The 17238-nt window shown below is 38.6% G+C and overlaps 1 protein-coding gene across 8 annotated transcripts in view; it reads left to right on the top strand.

Moving 5' to 3' along the window:
• Positions 1 to 17238, top strand: part of AFF2 (ALF transcription elongation factor 2) — a 531908-nt gene that overhangs the window by 323722 nt on the left and 190948 nt on the right. The gene's annotated exons all lie outside the window — the stretch shown is intronic.

The raw sequence follows: 17238 nt of genomic DNA, 5'->3' as shown, positions 1-17238 counted from the left end.
TGACACAACTGGCGTCTCCCTGCTCTCACCCCTCAGTACTCAGGCAATGGAAATACTTTGGCCTAATGTACTGGATTTTGGCGCCCACCTCCCTTTTCAAAACTCTTGTTCAAATTCAAACTAGTGGGCTTCCTTTGAAAGTTCCTCTCACCATTTCTCCCCTTCAGACTCACTTTCCTCCTTCTCTTCCCACACTGCTGCTGCTTCTCATTCTACCCCAGAGCCCACGTTGTGTGGTCTTCCAGGGCCCACTCGCCCTGATATGGTGACCTTGTGTCCTAGCACGTGACTGCCTTTCAGAGTACTTGAACCTCATTTTCTTCTTTTGATCACAGGAAACACAGTGAAGTAAAGTCAAGTCGCTCAGTCGTGTCTGACTCTTTGAGACTCCATGGACTGTAGCCTACCAGGCTCCTCCCATGGGATTTTCCAGGCAAGGGTACTGGAGTGGGTTGCCATTTCCTTCTCCAGAGGATCTTCCCAACCAGGGATCGAACCCGGGTCTCCTGCATTGTAGGCAGACACTTTACCGTCTGAGCCACCAGGGAAGGTTTTGATCACAGGAAACACGGTAGTCCCTAATTATTTCAGTAAATTGGGGACAGAGAGAGGTTATACATGACCTGCCTCTGTGGGTAAGGCTAGAATATGGCAGAAGCAGAAGGAGAATGTGATCTTCACTTTGCACTTAACTGTCCACTGCCCTGTCACAAACCAACAATGAGAAACTCTGGATTCAAAACAAATGGCCTGGGTCGCTTGGCAGACTTACTTCCAGCAACTCTAACTGGGGATCTCAGCAAACTAACATAATTCAAGCCAGTCTTAGAAATGAGTTCTTTCTTCCCACCATCCTGAATATTTTCAAATCTCATTTCAGATAATACAATCATAGCAATAACAAATTACTGCTACTAATTAAAAATATTAATAGTACTGTGCCACTTTATGCATTTAGAGTTCTTAAGTACATCATGTCATTTACTTTTCACAACAAAGCTGAAAGATTGTGTTATTAGTTACTTATAGATACCCAGAGAAGTTGAGTAATTTGTTCCCAGGGCAAACAACTGGCTTCAGTGACCCTCATGCTGTCCATTCTTTCTGCTTTCTGTTCCTGTTGGCTTACCTGAACCCATCCTTATTTCATAAGCGCCAGTCTATTTTATGATTGATATTAAAATGCCATCAACCACCAGTTCATTTCAGCTTCTGTTGTTTCCTTAATTCGTATACATTCAATTATGCCAAAATAATTCCACATAGTTTCTCCAACAAACCAGAATATACCAGCCCACAACACCTTTCCCACCACCTGCCCTTTCCTGCCACCTGCCCTTCTCCCATAGACAAGCTGTGGAAATTCAGATGGCTTTGCTCCTTGTCAAGTGTATTATTGCTTATTATAAATTTTACAGATCAGAAACTTAAAGGCAGCAGTCTGCGCAGCGCAGTCAAGCCTGCATACCTGTTTCCATCAGCATGCCATTTTATCTTTAGAGTCAAGCTACCCTCGAGTACAAACAGAAATGAAAAATAATAACAACTCTGGCCCTAGTGATGGCGTTTTGCAGTTACAATTCATTTATCATATGAGGGATTTCTAAGCTGCTCGTATATAATAATCTGGGTGGTGGCAGCAGCTTCTTTTCTAGCTCTGCAGGGTTTTATGGGTCCTGGAGTAATCATTTCTGGCAGAGTTAAGCCAAGGAGAGCAGTATGCACTAAATGCTACTAGCTGAGATGCATGCTCAATGATTATTTGTTCTGCAGTGGTATGATTTATTTGTTCTTAGCAAGAATTTACTTAAAAATATCAACAGACTATCAATTAAATCCTTTCCAGAGTAAAAAATGCAGATACAGCGCTTCTCTTTGATTTGACGCTGAACAGATTGTGTTTCCTAGCAGAGTACCTTCCATAGTTGATAATTTCATAAGCAAACATCTGTATGGGTAATTCACTGTTTATGAGGGATGCTGAATTTGCTAGCTAGGATTTAGGGAGCTTGATTTGATAAACTGTAGCATCTTACAGATCTCTCCCTGCCATATGGATCAGGTTTGTAAACACCGACATGGGCACCTCTTTTTGATTGCAGCATGATCTGTGTTTACAGCATTCTAAGTTATCACAGTTCTGCTTATTAGGTCTGTGTTTAAGTACAGAGTTTTAGTGTGGAAAGGACTTACCAAATAATTACAGGATGACCATGTACAGTCCTTGCTATTTTTTTACTTTTAAAGGGGAAACAGTGAGAAAGCCTATCTCAAGAGTGAGGGGGAAAATTGGATCTGGAAGCAAAATTGGTCAGACAATTATGTCTGAAAGGAAATTTGATTATATTATCATAACTATGCAGCATAATCAAGCACATTTCAGTAGAATTTCTTTGATAAATTTAACCAATAATTAGGCAATTGATTTTATATCCTGTCAAATTAATGTATAAATAATATTCAAATTGGAATCATGCAAATGATTTTCTATATAGCCATCTTAAATACTAATCCTTCCAGGATGATTCAAAAAGCATCTATCCTATTCTGCTGTGGACTTTCAAAATTATAGTTTCTTGAAATAGTAATATAGTTTTCTAAGAAAGACAACAATTGCTAAATATAATTTAGACTATAATTAATGCCAACATTGATGAAGTCAAATAAATGAACTAACTACTGATTGCACCTCTGCTATTCTGATGACTAGCTCTTACCTAATGATACTGGGAAATATGTAAATTTGTCAGCAGGTGAAAATGCCCTTGACTGGGTAAATTATGTGGAGTATTACCTTTTCTGAAGCTAATTCAAAGCACTAATGGACTTAATACATACTATGCATGTGTGAGGTGAGCTGTTCATGGAACCAAATTGGCCCATAAGAGATATTACCCATTATTTGCCTCCCAGTAATCATTTCTTCTTTTCTTATATACAAACCAACCCAGAAGAAAGATGATAAATTTAATTATAACAACTATTATGTGAACAATATAGGTAAGCCATCCAGTGGGCTTCCAAATGCTCTTAGAGCCTATCAAGCAGAAAAAATATTTTCATGTGGAATCTGAGGGTTTGCAGCTAGTGTATGATGTGAATTTTAAATGATTATCCAGACGTTGTTGGGTAAATGAGTAACATGAGTAACGAGGTGACTGGCCCAGTGAATCATGGGAACCTGTCAAACCCGGGACATGTCAGGGAAGAGATGATGTCAAATACCAGTAACTTAGCAACTCAGCATTTAGCTGTCCAGGGAGTGAGCAAGAGTAGGCCCTTTAAAATAGCTGAGTAAATATATGAGTTTGTATATATTTTTGGTATGCTATAAAAATAAGCCTGTTTTCTGTCAACCTGTTTCTTTTTCTGAATATGGTGATTTATTATTTTCTATTGAATTGAATGAAAGCAGGTGAGAATTTAAGCCACATGTAGAATTTACACCTGCTTTCTCTATCTGGGATGTACTGGGATGGTAATGAAATGATGTATTAGTTTGCCAAAAAGCAGTCTAGGCTTATCTGAAAGAAGTAATAGCTTCCAACTGTTGTTTAAGAATCAGTCTTTTTGTCCTAGCTGTGTTAGTGGGATTGGGTTGGGAAAACTATTGTAATGCAAGGAGGTTAACCACACTGTTTGCATCTGTGTAAAGGTAAAACCAGTGTCTCTGAAAAATGCATGGAGAAAGTAGCCTCCCAAAATCAGTTTGATAGGCATCTTAGAGTTGTACTGAAAGCATCAAGCATGACTTGCCCCACTGTCTTTTTGATCACCAAAAAGTATTATGGAGAATGAGAAAAAGAAATGGAAATTCCATAATTGCTCTAACTAGAAGACATCCATAAGCCAAAGTCACAATTTTGTAAAGATCAAACAGGGAAGAATCCAAGAGATGATTCCATGGTCATAGATCTGGGACACAGGTGATGAGGCACTGATTTTCAGTGGCACACCACAGAAGACAAAAATGATATTGCAATAATGGGAGTGGGCTTAAAGGTTTGTGATGGGAAGTTCTGTGGACCAACTCTGAGACATGCAGATTTTAGAAGTAGGAAAGGCAAAATTGAATGAGAAGTTACACAAATAATCCACATTTGTGGAAAACACTTTATTGCTGAGATAAGGTGGAAGAGCCAGATGCTGCTGGAAAGCAGCCTGCAGAGCTGATGTCTCATGATAAGGCAGAAGTAAAGGCCCAAGCACTTGGTCACACACCCTGGAATTCAGAAGTGAATATCTGCTAGTCTGGTATTAAACTATGCCCCCCACTGCCACAAACACATCCTGCAAATAACTGATCCAGGAAGAATGCCTGTCCCTAAAAAAATTACTAATAATCAAAAAAGAATCACTACAAGAGCTATGCAAAACTATGTAGCAGAAAAAATGTTGCTACAGGACAAATTGAAGCTGTGACCAATAAAGTAGCATGAACTGTTTGAAAATGAAGCAGTTTTATCTAAAAGACAAGAGCCACAGCAGTGATACAAGAGCTTAAAGATGCCATTTAAAAAGTGCATAAATAAAGAACTGCAAAGTAATGGATTACAAACAGAAAATCATTAGAATTAGTACACTTAAGATTTGTATTTTTCCCTAAAAAAAGAGTAACAGCAATAAATAATTTGGTATCCTTATCAAGAAAAAAAATATCAAAAGCACAAAACATGAAACAAGAAAAGATAAAGAAAAATAACCTCCCAGATACAGAGAAAATTAAATAATCATGAATAACAATTTACTCACCTATGTACAAATAAATGTAAGCATCTAGGTGAGATAGATGAGATGGATGATTTTTCTAGTGAAATATAATCATAATCGACTGAAATTGACTTTAAAAGAGAGAAAATCTAAATAGAGTTATCAGTATCAATGAAGTGAAGACTAGTCCTGCCCATTACTGAAATCAAATCGTCACTCCCAGGTTTCATAGGGAAATTCAACCAAACCATTAAGGCGTCATGTGGCTCAGATGTTCCAGAACATAGAATAAGAAACATTTGCAAAGTATTTTTCTTAGAAAAGCTAAACTAATACATAATATTGATACCAAAATCTGACAAAAACAGCATATAAAAAAGAAAATTACGGAATGATATCACTTGTGAAACGTGATGCAAATTTCTTTAATGAAATATTAACAAAGAGAATCAGATAGTGTTTTAAAGGATATGTACCATGAACTAGTGGATTTTACTCCAGGAATATAAAGCTGGTTCAGTATTAAGAAATCCATTAGTATAATGTCTCTTATGAGTAGAATAAGAAAGAAAAAAATACATGATCATCTTTGTAAATGCTAAAAGATACTTGACAAAACTCAACACTTACACATGATAGATAGAAATAGATGGAAACATCATTAATATGATAAAATATATCCAACTAAACTCAAAACCTAGTGTCACATTTCACAGAGAAAGTCTGGAGACATACCCATTATAGTTAAGAAAAAGACTAGATATTCTTTGTCATCCTTATTATTTAATATTGTTCTGGAGGTTAGCCAAGGTGATTAAACAAACTAAAGAAATAAGAGGTATTAAAATAGGAGAGAATGTGTAAAATGATTATTTGTAGATTATATATATTATTTTCCTGAAAACCCCAAGAGAATTAACCAAAACTATTGTTATGAACAATACAATTTTGCACAGTTTCAGTATGCAAAATAAATAAATAGAAATCACCTTTATATGTAAAGCAACCAAGTGGCGCCGTTGGTAAAGAACTTGCCTGCCAATGTAGGAGACTTAGGAAACGTGAGTTTGATCCCTGGGTCAGGAAGATCCCCTGGAGAAGGGCATGGCAACCCACTCCAGTATTCTTACCTGGAGAATCCCATGGACAGAGGAGCCTGGCGGGCTACAGTCCATGGGGCTGCAAAGAGTCAGACATGACTGAAGTGACTTAGCACACAACTAACTCTAAGAAATAATGGGCAAAAATACTTCATTTATATCTTATGTGTTCATTTACAAGAAATGTGCCAGAGTTATAGGAACACATTTAGTACTAGGAGAGATACCAAAGAATAATTAAATGAATGGAAAGTCATACCATTCTGAGATTGGAAAATGATATTCTAAATATCTTTATTCTACCTTAATCTTGAATCCTTTCCTCACACCATACAGCAATATTATTTCCAAATGCAGAAAGATTAAAAACACATAAAATATCAATATTAGAAGTAACTGTGGGGGAATTTTTACATTTTCCATTTCCAGCCTGTCTCCTGATAAGCTGGCAGGGGTAGGAGGCAGTCAGGGGAAAGTTCAGAAGTTTGAGGAGATTGGAGGTTTGAAATAGTCATTGAAAGGGAGAGTGGGAGCTAGCTAAATGATACATTATGAGGCAACCTCAAGGATTCAGGTGATCCTGAAGACAAGATTTGTACAGGTTCCAATTTGTAGATTGTGTGATTTTTCTCCAGCAGGGTTTAGCTCATTACTCAGAGACCACTGATTAATGGGCAGCCTCGAGGCCTCAAAGAAGTTGAATAAATTGCTCCAGATCACATAATCATATAGCTACTAAGCAGATGAACCAGGATTGGAACTCAGGTTGGTCTGAATGGAATATGCACACTAGTAATAATATCAAGCAGTTAAATAACAGGTTTTTTGGTACTTGGCACTGTTCTAAGGATTTGTAACTCATATAAAAATCATACCAATGAACAAATACTGTTATCACCCCCTCATACAGGTAATGAAATGGAAGTAGTTTGGGCTTAAATGACTTTTCAACAGCTAACTCAACCCAAGCATTCTGGCTTCAGAATCCATGTTGTTAACTGTTTTGTAGTCTGCCTTTCACCGTGAGGATAGAGGGCTGAAAGAGTAGATTTTAAGTGGTTATTACAGGGCTCAGACCCTGACCCAGTGGATAGCAATGAAGCTAGGTGAGATTGCTGATAATGCTACGGGTCAAATTCAGGAGAACAGCTTACTAGATGGACTAATTCTAATAGAATGAAATTTCATAGAGTATAACTATATAGTAATTTGCTTGAGTCCACCAATGTCCTTAGACCAGAAAAAGTTTAGCAGTAACATACATTGCTATCTAAAAATGTATAGACTTCCCTGGTGGCTCAGATGGTAAAGCATCTGTCCACAATGTGGGAGACCTGGGTTCGATCCCTGGGTCGGGAAGATCCCCTGGAGAAGGAAATGGCAATCCACTCCAGTACTATTGCCTGGAAAATCCCATGGACAGAGGAGCCTGGTAGGCTACAGTCCATGGGGTCGCAGAGAGTCAGACACGACTGAGTGACTTCACTTTAACTTTTAAAAATGTATTAATGGAAGACAGATATCTAGACCAGGGCTTTTCCTGTAAAGGGGAGTTTTCCTGTAAAGGGCCAGATTATAAATATATTTGGCTTTGTAGGTCATATGCTCTCAGTCTAGACTGCTCAATTCTATTTTGGCATGAAAACATCCATAGACAGTAATGCTTGTGATGGTGTGGCAATAAAACTTTATCAACAAAAACAGGTAGGGGGCCAGATTTGGCCTATGAAGGGAAGCTGGCTGGCCTCTCATCTAGAACACCTGGAAATATGAAGGAGACAGGACCCCTTGGCTCTGTTCTACATAGACCACATTTGGCATGTGGTATTGATTTCTGGCCAGCATGTTAAAAAAATATTAAATTCAGTAAAATTTACCTTTTATTTTTTAGTGACCCTTCTTTGAGTTTAAACTTTTGCACAGATTCCTGTAATCACCACCTTTACCAGAATATTAATACAAACAATTCTGATATCCCAGAGAATTCCTTCACATTACCCTTGTGCAATCAGAGTCTCCTCCTTTAGCAACCTTTGATCTACTATTGTTCTCTGTCCCTACAGTGTTGTCTTTGCCAGAGTGTCATATAAACAGAATCATGCAGTATGTAATCTTTCCATAGTGAGTCTTTCAGTCAGCATATAACTTTGAAATTCACTCAGGTTGTTGCACGTAGCAATTGTTTATTACTTTGTGAGTGAGAATCCATTACATGGATGTACCATGGTTTATCCTTTCATACATTGGAGAATCTTTGGGTTGTTTCTAGTTTTTTGTGATTATTAGTAACGTTGCTATCAATAATCATGTCCAGATTTTTGTGTGAACGTATGTTTTCACTTATCTTGTTATATACCTAAGAATGGGACTGCTGGGTCAAGTGCATGTTTAACCTTATAAAAAGTGCTGAATTGTTTACCAGAATGGTTGTACCATTTCCAAAGTGGCTGTTTATATGAGACACAGTTGTTCACATCCTTGTTAACCATTGCTTGATCTTCTTGTCATTTTTTTTTAATGTAAGCCTTACAAATAGGTATATAGTGGCAGATCATTGTGGTTTTACATTGCATTTCACAAATGACAAATGATGTTGAGCATCCTTTCATGTGCTTATTTTTATTTTTGTATATCTTTCATTCAAACCTTTTTCCCACTTTTAAAATTAATTTTTATTATGGTAACATTGGCTTATAGTGCTATATAATATTATTTTTATTCCTTTATACGTGGCAGCATGCTCACTACTAAATTTGGGTATCACATGGATTGATTTATGGATTTTGAAACATCCTTGCACCCCTGGAATAAATAACACTTGATCATAGTGTACAATCCTTTTAATGCATTGTTGGATTCTGGTTTGTTAATATTTTGTTGAGGATTTTTGCATCTATGTTCATGAGAGATACTGGCCTGTAATTTTCTTTTTTGTGGTGACTTGGTCTGGTTTTGGTGTCAGGGTAATGTTGGCCTCACAAAATGAGTTAGGAAGCATTCCCTTCTCTTCAGTTTTTTGTAAGAGTTTGTGAAAGATAGGTATTAAATTTTTTTGAATATTTGGTAGAATTGGCCAAATTCTAAGGTTGTCTAATTCTAAGAACTCATCCATCTCTTCTGTGCTGTACTTAGTCACTCAGTCATGTCCTGCTCTCTGCGACACTATGGACTGTAGCCCACCTGTCTCCTCTGTCCATGGGGATTCTCCAGGGAAGAATACTGGAGTGGGTTGCCATGCCCTCCTCCAGGGGATCTTCCCAACCCAGGGATTGAACCCAGGTCTCCTGCATTGCAGGCAGATTCTTTACCATCTGAGCCACCAGGGAAGCCCAAGAATACTGGAGTGGGTAGCCTATCCCTTCTCCAGGGGATCTTCCTGACCCAGGAATTGAACCAGGGTCTCCTGCATTGCAGGTGGATTCTTTACCAGCTGAGCTACCAGAAAAGCCATCACTTCTAGGTTGTCCAATTTGCTGGTATATGGCTGTTCATAATATTCTCTTAAATTCTTTGTATTTCTATGGTATCAGTTGTAATGTCTCCTCTTTCATTTCTGATTTTATTTATCATAACATTCTTTATTTTGTTCTTAGTGAGTCTGGCTAAAGGTTTGTCAATTTAGTTTATCTTTTTAGAAGAACCAGCTGTTAGTTTCATTGATCTTTTGTCTTTTCAGTCTTTATTTCATGCATCTCCACTCTAATCTTTACTGATTCCTTCCTACTGACAGTGGGCTCATTTGTTATTGTTTAATTCCTCTAGGGGTTGGTTTAGATTGTTTATTTGATATTTTCCTTGTTTGTTGAGGTAGACCTGTATTGCTATAAACTTCCCTCTTATTACTGCTTTTGCTGCATTCTATACATTGTGGTATGTCATATTTTCAGCTTCATTTATCTTCAGGTACTTTTTGATTTCTCCTTTGATTTCTTCATTGACTCAGTAGTTGTTCAGTAGAGAGTTTTCAGTGTCAACATATTTGTGATTTTTCCATCTTTCTTCTTGTAGTTGATCTCTAGTATCATACCACTGTGATCAGAAGAGATGCTTGATATCATTTCAGACTTCTTAAATATATTGAGATGTGTTTTGTGTCCCAACATATGGCCTCCCCTTGAGAAAGATCCATGTGAACTTGAGCAGAATGCATATTCTGCTACATTTGGATGGAATATTCTGTAGAAACCTTTCAAATCCATCTGGTCTAATGTTTCATTTATGGCCTCTATTTTCTTTGTTGACTTTCTATCTGGGTGATTTATACATTGATGTATGTCGGTGGAATGTTAACATTCCCTACTATTATTGTGTTGTTGTCAATATCTCCCTTCAAGACTGTTAATAATTGCTTTATGTATTTTGGTACACCTATGTTATGTGCATATATATTAATAACTTATGTATTCTTGATGAATTATCCACTTTATCATTATGTACCATCTATCTTTGTCTCTTGTTTCTTTTTTTGGCTCCAAGTCTGTTTTGCCTGGTATAAGTATGGCTATACCCACTTTCTTTTGACTGAAATTTGGTTGGAGTATCATCATCCATCCCTTCACAGGCTATACAACTGAAGTGAGTTTCCTGGAAGCAACATACAACATATGGATCTTGTATTTTAATCCATTCAGCCACCCTGAATCTTTTGATTCAATTCATTTTCATTTAGAATGATGAATAATAGATAAGGACTTGGTATTGCCATTTTATCTTTTGTTTTCTGGTTCTAAATATCCATTTTTTCCTTTTCCGTATGTTTCTATCTGCCATTTTGGTTTGGTGGTTTTCTACAAAATTTTTTTTTTCAGTTTCCTCTTTTTTTATGCTTCATGTCTCTGCTCTATATTTATGTTTTGTGGTTACTATGAAGTTTGTATAAAACATCTCATAACCCTTTTTCTGCTGATAGCCTTTTATCTTCATTTGCCTATACAGGTTCCATCCTTTTCTTTTTTCCTTATTTTACTTTTTATTATTTATTATTATGTTGCTGTTGTTTAGTTGCTAACCTGTGTCAACTCTTTGTGACCCCATGGATTGTAGCCCATCAGGCTCCTTTGTCTATGGGATTTCCCAGGCAAGAACACTGGAGTGGGTTGCCATCTCCTTCTCCGTCTTTTGCTCATTTTAAAAATCAGATTTTTTTTTTAATCTTTCTGCTGAATTTTGAAGTTCTTTATATATTCTGGATGTAAATATTTGGTCAGATATGTTATTTGCAAATATTTCCCCCAGTTTGTGGCTTGTCTTTTCATTCCCTTGATGGGGCCTTTAAAATAAGAGCAAAAGTTCTTAATTTGATGATGCCAAATTTATGATGTTTTTCTTTAATGGATTGTTATTTTTGGTGTCAAGACTATAAACTTGTTGTTTAACCCAAGGTAATAAAAATTTTCTTCCATGTTTTATTCTAAGAGTTTTAGAGTGTTATTTTTTACATTTATGTCTTTCATCTGTTTTGAATTAATGTTGGTATGTGGTGTGAGGTGTAGGTTGAATCTTATTTTGTTCATTGTGTTATAGCACCATTTCTTGAAAAGACTATCTTTCACTCTTGAGTTGATTTTGATTTTTTGTCAGAGGTAGATTGACCTTATTTATATGGATCTATTTCTAGGCTCTGTGGTCTCTTCTATTGGCCTATGCCCCTGGCCTTTCACCAATACCGTAATGTCTTGAATATTGCAGCTTTATAGTTAGTCTTCATTTCAGTTCAGTTCAGTCGCCCAGTCGTGTCTGACTCTTTGTGACCCCATGAACCGCAGCACGCCAGGCCTCCGTGTCCAACACTAACTCCCGAAGCCTACTCAAACCCATGTTCATCAAGTCAGTGATGCCATCCAGCCATCTCATTCTCTGTCGGTCCCATTCTCCTCCTGCCTTCAATCTTTCCCAACATTAGGGTCTTTTCAAATGAGTCAGCTCTTCACATCAGGTGGCCAAAGTATTGGAGTTTCAGCTTCAACATCAGTCTTTCCAATGAACACCCAGGACTGATCTCCTTTAGGATGGACTGGTTGGATCTCCTTGCAGTTCAAGGGACTCTCAAGAGTCTTCTCCAACACCACAGTTCAAAAGCATCAATTTTTCGGTGCTCAGCTTTCTTCACAGTCCAACTCTCACATCCATACATGACCACTGGAAAAACCATAGCCTTGACTAGACGGACCTTTGTTGACAAAGTAATGTCTCTGCTTTTTAATATGCTGTCTAGGTTGGTCATAACTTTCCTTCCAAGGAGTAAGCGTCTTTTAATTTCATGGCTGCAATCACCATCTGCAGTGATTTTGGAGCCCAGAAAAATAAAGTCAGCCACTATTTCCACTGTTTCCCCATCTATTTGCCATGAAGTGATGGGACCGGATGCCATGATCTTAGTTTTCTGAATGTTGAGCTTTAAGCCAACCTTTTCACTCTCCTCTTTCACTTTCATCAAGAGGCTCTTTAATTCTTCACTTTCTGCCAGAGGGGTGGTGGCATCTGCATATCTGAGGTTATTGATATTTCTCCCAGCAATCTTGATTCCAGCTTGTGCTTCCTCCAGCCCAGCATTTCTCATGATGAACTGAGGGTGGGATGTTTCAAGAGAACAGCATTGAAACATGTATATTATCTAGGGTGAAACAGATCACCAGCCCAGGTTGGGTGCATGAGACAAGTGCTCGGGCCTGGTGCACTGGGAAGACCCAGAGGGATCGGGTGGAGAGGGAGGTGGGAGGGGGGACCGGGATGGGGAATACATGTAAATCCATGGCTAATTCATTTCAATGTATGACAAAAACTACTGTAATGATGTAAAGTAATTAGCCTCCAACTAATAAAAATAAATGGGAAAAAAAAATAGGGTAATGTGAATCCTCCAATTTTGTTCTTTTTCTAAAATGGTTTGGCTGTTATAGTTCCCTTTCCTTTCCATATGAATTTATAAACATGTTGTCTACATTTACAAAGAATCTGTAGGTCAATTTGGGAAGAACTGACATCTTTACCTTGTACCTTTTGATTCATGAATACGGTATTCTTCCCCATTTATTTAGGTTGGCCTCCTTGTTTTTAGAGGGACATTAATAACTTATCATCCCATTTTGGGGAATGTATGCCATGGGGAAAATTCAAATCCCTAAACAACTATGTGATTATTACAGTATTATTTGTAATAGTAAAAAATGCTACTATATATCCAATGTGAATAAGGAAATGGTAACCCACTCCAGTATTCTTGCCTTGGAAATTCTATGGACAGAGGAGCCTGGTGGGCTACATTCCATGGGTTTGCAAAAGTCAAACATGACTTAGTGACTAAACCAAACCAACCATATATCCGATGTGTTGTTGTTTAGTTGCTGAGTTGCATCCAACTCTTTTTTCGACCCCAAGGGCTGTAGCCTGCCAGGCCTCTGTCCTCATTTTGTCCCAGGCAAGAATACTGGAGTGGATTGCCATTTCCTTCTCCAGGGGATCTTCCCAACCAGGGATCAAAACCCACATCTCCTGCATTGACAGGCAGATTCTTTACACTGAGCCACCAGGAAAGCCCATATATCCAACAATAGGGGAATAGTTAGGCAAATTCTGAGTTATAAACTCTGAAAAAGAATTAACCATTAAAAAGATTGCTTTGAGGATGATATAACAACATGGGAAAAACCTTATGCTATAATGTTAAATGTTAAATAACCATAATATATCATTTTGTGTGCTTAAATTTTATAGATATATAAAACTATGAATAAAAGAAACTAAAGAAAAAAACTGACATAATAGCTCTTATTGTGTTAGAATGATTGGATTTTGGGTGAGTTTTTTCTTTTCTAAATTTTCTCAACTTGTATAATTTACATTACTTTCATTAAAAAGTTTTTCAGAGGGATGCTGCTGAACTAAAATACATTTAGCGAAGGCTAAGCAGAATAGTGAGTGGATTCACAATCAGAATCACTGACAAGATAAGCTAGCCACAAGGAAATTGAACTAGAAGAGGGAGAAGACTGTAGCTGCCTAAGGGACTTACCATGTGGAAGTGAGACTCAGAGGCTGGATTTAGACTGGGAAACATCAAATGATGGAACCCCTGAGGGGCAGGTACACGGGCATAAGTAGTTGAGCAATACAAGGAAGAATGTTCTAGAGAGACATCATGGTTAAAAAAGTGGAGCTTGGCTCTTCTCCCCAGCTGAACATTCTTGGGTAACTTAAGCATTCTTGAATATAATTAACAAAATTGGGATACTACTGCCTAATTTTCAGGATTAGTGAGAGGGTTGAATGAGGTGATATATGTGAAGCTCAGTTAATGTTAGCTCCTCCCCCTCTCTCTGCTCTAACTGGTGGATCTAAGGGTTGAAGGGAGGTGAGGTCTCTGTCACCAAATGTATTTAAGCAGAAATATTGTGCTTCCCTAGTGCCTAGAGGATAAACTCCCAAATCCTGATCTCGGCAGTCCAGGCCCATCCTTTATGGCATCATTCAGACCTACCTCATCTCTTGTCACTTTTCCCAGTAATGTTCCCTTTTCTCCATCCTCCACAGACTTGTTTCCTTTCATCAGATATGCCATCCCCCTGTTCCATGGGCCTCTGTGTTGGCCCCTCCCTCTGCCTGGAACCCCATCCACTTTCGTCTGCCTGACAAACTACTGCTCACACCACGTAAGACCCAACACACAGGTCACTTCTTCTCTGAAGCTTTAACACTGTCTGAATGAAAGGAATCTCTCTCTTCATCTCCTGGGTCCCCTCAGCACTTTTTCTGCATCTACATCTGTCACCTTTGTGTGTTGGAGGAGCTGCCTCTCATGGTATAATGTGAAGTCCTTTAGAGTAAAGTCAGTGTCAAATTCATCTCTCTGTCCCTTTGTCCTAGCCCAGTATCCCCTCCCCCACACACACATAGACATATGCACACAAAGGTAATAAGTGTAGGTGTGTAAAAAGTACATAGAACAGGTGCTCTGTGTTTGTTAAATGACTTAAATTTGTAGATTAATGGTTAGAGAAAATCACTTCATAGTGTTATTTCCACCCACAGATGATAAAATAGTTATTTGATTTTCTAGGAAGATATTTTATGTTAATAAGCAGATAATAGTGTTTAGTGAGTAGAATATTTATACAAATATTAGGCATTATAATGACCCCATTTCTTATTTATCCAAATAATATATTTAGCCCCCCTTTTTGTGCTAAGTTTTTCTATTTCCAGTTATTGTTTAATACTGCCCATTGCTCGAGACTATTTTTACTATTGCTCTTCAAAGTTCAATAATGTTGGCATTATCACTTTAAACAAAGCATTGATGAAAGGCCAGGGTGGGGCCCCACATGCTCCTATACCCAGAGAGAAGAGACATGGTACCATTCACTGTGTTTATTATTATTGTGCTCACAAGAAACAAGCTTCCATGAGATGTACTCTTTCTTCCAGAGTGAGTTTCCCTGACCATGTTGTTGCTGGAAGCCTTTGTGTCACTTCCATTAAACACTCTCAGCCTCACAGCCAAAATGGTGTCAAACACAGCAGAGCCCCAAAGTCTTCCATCCCGGGGATGAATATGCTAACACCAACAGACTCACCCAGCTCTCTCCTGGTACTAGGTTAATTAGAAGTGGCTGAATCACAAAATAAAGAATGGAGGCCGATCTACAATGAGGGCAGACAAAAGCAGCATGGCTGTCTGGGTCTCAGACCGCCATTGCTTTTTTATTCAATTTGCTCTCCACTTCTCAGGACCTGTTGGGACTGGAGGAAACCGGAAAAGCTTGTCTACCTGCAAACTCTGTAGCTTCTTTCCTGCTCTTTAATGCAGGGCACCCATCACAGCCTCACATCTCCAGTACTTACTATCCAAAAGTGAATAATGGTCTGATACGGAGGCTCCACTCTTATATTGTCAGAGTCTGGTCTGTGTTACAGAGTAAAAGACTGCATAGCGCCTGTCTTTGGGAGAACTGGGATTGAGAAGAAAGCTAGGTGGCAATGACGCTGGACTGGGCATCAAGGGACCTCAAAGCTCTCCTGACCCTTCTTCCACTGTCTTATTTTATGATGCTTGGCAAGTCTCTTAACCATTAAATGCTTCACAATTTCCAGCTGTAAAATTGAAGTGTTGACTGTTTTGAGTTGTTCAATATACTAATAGCCACATGTGGTTGGTTATTTAAATTTAGCTACATTTTAATAAAAGTATAGTTTCTCAGTCCATTAGGCACACTGCACATGCTCAGAAGCCACATGTGGCCAGTAGTTGTCACTGGAGAGTACAAAATACAGTGTTTGCATCATTGCAGAAAGTTCTGGTGAACAAAACTGTCCCTAGATTATCTCTTAAGATCTGCTTTAGGTCTTCATTCTGAGTCTTACTGTTAAATAAAACAAAGTCCACTTTTACCTTTTTAACTATGTACCTTTTGCCATGTTTAGAGTATACCTGAATAATTTATTTCTACCTGAGACTTCTGTAGAGTATATTGGTCAAATGTTACTCTAGTTCTGAGCAGTGCCCCTACTACATAAAAAAGAACCAAAAATCAGGCTAAGTGGGTAGAAAGAGATAAGGCAAAGTTTCTTGCCAAAGAGAGACAAGGGACATTTCAGGCATGTATGCTTGGCTTTGTGGGCAGTGCAAGGAAGTGCCCAGCCCCAGTGCAGTCCTCAAGCAACTTCAATGGGAATGATGCTGCCTTCATCCCAAGGCTCTGGGAAGGAAAGAGCACAGGAGCCTTTGGAAGGGCCCTCCCCCCCAAAGCACTACTATCAAAATCCAGAACTTGTTTCATATTCGCTCGCTCCTTTCCCTCCCTCTCTTTTATGCTCCCTTTCCTAACCTCTCCAGCTTGTCCATCTCTTGAGATACTCATCTAAGGTACATGCTTAATGAAAGGACCACATCAGCACTTGGACAGCTCCAGAGACTATAGATGACCCATGACTTGATGGAATCCTATCAGAGACCCTTAATTCAGTCGCTGAGTCATGTCCAACTCTTTGCAACCCCATGGGCTGCAGCACGCCAGGCTTCCCTGTCCATCACCAACTCCCAGAGCTTGCTCAAACTCATGTCCATTGAGTCGGTGATGCTGTCCAACCATCTCATCCTCTGTCATCCCCTTCTCCTCCTGCCCTCAATCTTTCCCAGCATCAGGGTCTTTTCCAATGAGTCAGTTCTTCACATCAGGTGGCCAAAGTATTGAAGCTTCAGCTTCAGCATCAGTCCTTCCAGTGAATATTCAGGACTGATTTCCTTTAGGATGGACTGGTTTGATCTCCTTGCAGTCCAAGGGACTCTCAAGAGTCTTCTCCAACACCACAGTTCAAAAGCATCAATTCTTCAGTGCTCAGCTTTCTTTATGGTCAACTCTCACATCCATACATAACTACTGGAAAAACCATATCTTTGACTATATGGACCTTTGTTGGTAAAGTAATGTCT

The sequence above is a fragment of the Odocoileus virginianus genome, unplaced genomic scaffold (genome assembly GCF_023699985.2).
Source record: "Odocoileus virginianus isolate 20LAN1187 ecotype Illinois unplaced genomic scaffold, Ovbor_1.2 Unplaced_Scaffold_7, whole genome shotgun sequence".
In the NCBI taxonomy this organism is placed as follows: Eukaryota; Metazoa; Chordata; class Mammalia; order Artiodactyla; family Cervidae; genus Odocoileus; species Odocoileus virginianus.
The sequence above is the reverse complement of the archived record's forward strand: the minus strand, read 5'-3'. Positions and strand labels throughout refer to the sequence as shown.